This window comes from Solanum tuberosum, unplaced genomic scaffold (assembly GCF_000226075.1).
Source record: "Solanum tuberosum cultivar DM 1-3 516 R44 unplaced genomic scaffold, SolTub_3.0 scf00154, whole genome shotgun sequence".
Taxonomy (NCBI): Eukaryota; Viridiplantae; Streptophyta; class Magnoliopsida; order Solanales; family Solanaceae; genus Solanum; species Solanum tuberosum.
In genome coordinates, this window is record NW_006239079.1 from 495,461 (window position 1) to 500,080 (window position 4,620).

General features: G+C 39.2%; 1 pseudogene; it reads right to left on the minus strand.

The window, feature by feature from the left end:
* Window positions 1–873: 873 nt before the first annotated feature.
* On the minus strand, window positions 874–4,219 carry LOC102600374 (structural maintenance of chromosomes protein 6B-like; annotated as a pseudogene).
* Window positions 4,220–4,620: the final 401 nt, after the last annotated feature.

A 4,620-nucleotide genomic window follows, 5' to 3' on the forward strand; every position in this document is an offset into this window, starting at 1 on the left:
CCTCAACAAGTTCTTGGATTTGGAAAAGTATTATGTGGGGACGAGATTTGTTGCAACAAGGAATTCGATGGAGAGTAGGAGATGGAGAAAACATTAAGGTTTGGAGTGATCCTTGGATTCCTAATTCGATCGGTTTCAAACCCCTACAAGGACATACACAAATAAATCCACAGTTGAGGGTAAGCGACCTTATAAATCAACACCATCATACATGGAATATCCAAGATCTTCATCACCATTTTTGCCCTAATGATATCAACTCTATTTTGTCTATCCCAATATCTAGCATTGGAAATTCTGATAAAGTTATCTGGCATTATACAAATTCAAGAAAGTACGAGGTAAGATCTGGTTATCATCTAGCGAAAAGCCTAGCTAATAGTACTGACCCTAGAACTGAAAAACCTCAAGCCAGTGGTCAATCTTTCCCAAAATCTTTTTGGACTTTCTTATGGTCACTTAAAATAAAAAACAAATACAAACATTTCCTTAGAAAATGCATTCTTAATGTCCTTCCTGTTAGTGCAAATATTTCTAAGAGATTGCATCAAAATTGTGATGTTTGTAGGGTCTGTGGCTTAGAAACTGAAACGGTTGATCATATGTTTTTCAGTTGCCCAAAAGCACAAGTATGGAAGTTGGCCCCCATTAATTGGCTTAATGTAGAAAATGTTATGAATTTTGCAATATGGTGGAATTACTTATTTTGTAATACATGTCAATATCCAGAATCCATTGAGCTACTAAGATTAAGTGTCTCTCTTTTATGGCAAATGTGGAAATTCATTATGATTTAATGGCGGTACATATGAACCTAATGACGTATTTAATAAGGCTTTATTTGATTTACATTTTTCTTTTTAAAAAAAAAAAAACTCAAGTTTTATTGGTTTGGTTTGATTTATAAATTTAAAAATCCGACACAATTAATTTGATTTGTTATTTGAAAAACTCAAACAAACCCAGCCATGTACACCCCTACCAAAAACCTCTTTCATAATCATACCAACCTGAAAACTCCAAAAATAACCATATCTCACAAAAAGAAAATACAAAAGCAATCAGGAACGAGGAGCCGCCATTTGCTGCTTCTTTACTCTTTCATCCTGCTTCACCATACTGATGTCATGAGGGGTAATAAATATCCACTGTGATCCTTGTGCCAATGCAAAATCCACGACAGCGTCTAGGCTGATTTTTCTGCTAACTGCATCCATAAATACATCAAATTCATCCATTGCTCTAAATGGAGCTTCAGTCATCTCATGAAGAGCAAGTGCAAAGCACAAAGTTGAAAAAGAGCGTTCTCCCCCTGAAAGTCCTCGTGTGTCACGAACACTGCTGCTTGATGCATCTTGGGGCATTTTTACCTCTATTGAAAGAGTCTTCTCTTCATAACAAACTTTGATGTGCCCACTGATTCCTTTCTTACCCAAATGGCCGTTAAATTGCCATGTTAACTGGCGCTTCAAAAGAGTAGCATTTCTCTGGAATTTGCTCCATCGTAGCTCGAGGGCTTTATGGCATGCACCTAATTTCTCACGAAATGCTTTGTAGGTTTGCTGCTTTCTTAAGCGTTCTTTTTTGTTGTACAACATGCGGAGATCCTCAATGGACTCTGGATGTCTCAGACTCTCTTGTTGAAGTCTTTGACTTAGCCTAGTTAAATGGGCACTTAATTGCTCCGGAGTGCTTCCATCACAGCCACCTACAGTCTCAATTTCACTTTCAGGACAGATGATTGAAGCTTTTTTGTAGCTCTCCCTACGGTTGTGCTCAAGTTCCTGATACTCTGCTTCTGCTCCATTGAGTTGGGAAAGAACTTTCGTACTCATTACACCTTCATAGTGATTCTTCTTCAATTCTGCATCTTTTAGATCTTTATCAATCATCATTAGCTCACGTTCTGCTTCCTCCAATGCACCAATTTCCACTTTTGCTGATTCACACAAATTTTCAAAGGATATTTCGACATCATTAGCTTTGTTGTCTGCTTCTTTCAACCTCAGTTGAAGCTTTTCCAATGAATTTTCTCTTTCATGTATCTCATCACGGATTTTCGATAGCTCTACATGAAGCTCATCTACTGTTGATACAGCGGTGGAGCTAGATTCTGCAACATATGACTTTTTAAAATCTCGCAAGCCAAACTCCTTGGACCTCAAAACTCGCTCCGCATCCTGGCGCCTCTTCTTAGCGTTTTGCAGATTATCATGGAGTCCTTGAAGCTCCTCATCGATACTCCTCTTCATACCCTTGCTTTGTCGAGCTTTGTTTTGTGCCTCAAATGCTTCGTTTTCTAGAGTTTTAATTTTATTATCATAAGAACCAGAAAGACGCCCACCTCTCGTATTCTTCATTGGTGGAAGAATAGTTTGGACAGAACCCCGAGAAAACATTTTGTACCCATCAGAAGTGTAAACTTCTTTTAAATTTGAAATCCATTGATCAAAAGCAACTGTTTTTCCAGCATCATAGTCTTTAACTAGAACTTGCCTCTCAGCATTACCACATCAATCAAGACATTTAGTACGGTAGGATTGTCAGAACGTAGAACAGAAATTGCCGTTGGATGATGAGTCTGGGGAAGCATATGATCGGGAATATGCAACCTTGGTCTAGAGAACTCATAAATGATAATCTGTAAGTGTTTGTAGTTCGCTTCCCTTGCGCATGCTCTTAATAAAAGGGAATCTTTATGATCAGTTACAATAAAAGCATTAAGCACCTTGCCGACGGCACATTCAATAGCAGTACCCCACTTGTCACCATCAACCAAGGTCACATGAGCACCTATTGGACCAATCGGAGCCCTGTTGAACTTTCTATGTTGTCTTTCAATTACCTCCAAGAGGCCCATCACTCTACCTCCTCCAAAGGCCGTAACCTTGTTGCTTTGATGAAGTTGAAACTCACGAATGCGAGAGCGGATGTCACGATCCCTCTTGTCATACTCTTCAATCTCATGAACAATTTTGTTTATCTCATCCTTCGCCTGATTAATTTGATCTATTAAGGTATCTTCTTCATTCCTCAACCTTTGAAATACAACATTGGCACTGTCAATCTCAGCTTGGAACTCCTTCAGTTTCACCTCCATATCAAGTTCTTCCGCCTGTGTATTTCTAATATTCTGCTCATCCATATCACGTATTTGTTGTTCAAAAGTCTTGACCCGTTTTGCCATTTTTTGAATGTAATTAAATTTACGACCCCGCTCCTCTTCCAGCTCAAGTTTTTCCTTTGAAGCCAAAGAAAGACTCTGCTTCAACTCGTCTGTCATTCTCCTCACTTCTGATGTCTTTTCCATCATATGAGCAATTTGAGCTTTCTTCTTGGTTAACTGATCATTCAATTCCTCCATCTTCCTAAGATGCTGATCAATTCGAGATTGACAAGTGGGAATCCGTCCTTTCAGCTCCTCGATCCATTTGCTTTTATCTTGTAACTGCTTATCTACACTGTAGACCCATGCCCATGCCAATTTCTTCTTCAACAAGTCTACCTGATTAGAAATCTCCTCTATATGCTCCATGCTTCTAATCTTTCCTTGCAATTCATCAAGTTCTTTCACTATAGGATTTATTGATTTCTCCATTTCAGCAACTAGTTCATTAGCGTTTTTCAATTGACTCTGAATACCAATCAGAAGATCTTCCACTTGCTGAAGTAGTGTTGCCTTGAAAAAGAACTTGAACTTGTCCTTTGAATTTCCTGAATGTAAGAACTCCCTGCTTTTGTCTTGACTCATTATTACACATGGATTTTCCACATCAATATTAAAATGTACTATAAGCTCTTGGAGTTCCTCTCTTTTGGAAGCCACCTTTTTACCTTGGTAATTCTTTAGTACGATAGAACTAGTAGACTCTGAAATCCTGCGCTCTATCATTATCAGGTCACCATAAGTTTCAGCCTTAAAAGCATCCTCTCCTCGGTTTTTCATTTCCACGTGTACAAGGGCATCGCTGCAGCCCGTCTTTATAAAATCCTTTAGTGTATTGGCCCTTTGTGTGCCTCTAGCACGGCTCCCAAATGCCACACATAATGCTGTCAGTATAGCACTTTTCCCACTTCCGTTCTGTCCAGTAATGAAATTAACCCAATCACCGAAATCGATCTCGAGATTACTATGGTACATGAAATTTTCCAATCAGATTTTCGAAATAATACCAGCTTGTAAACGCTTCGGCCTCCCAGTCGGAACCCTATCCGCCATTTTTTCCGGTTACTTGAGGGTTCTCACTCGCCGATTCCACCGGAGATTGAACTGACGGCAACCAAGTACAATTGTACAATATCTCTCTCTCTCTATTTGATTTACATGAATATGACGATGTTATGAAAAATTCGGCAGTTGTGAATCCTATACCAAACAAGATTTATGATGTAACCATTACTTTTGCCCGAGATGGGGTTGTTGTTTTCACAGATGCAAGTTTACAAAGGGAGAAGGAAAAAGCAAGCATCGGAATGGTGGCTATAGATAGCTGTGGTCATTTGCTTCATGCCTTTGGTAGCCCTATTCAATTTGTAGGGAAGGCCATAACTGTTGAAGCACTAGCAATTCGGGAAGCTGTGGAAAGAGCACTACGAAAGGGTTGGTCAAAGATTCACATA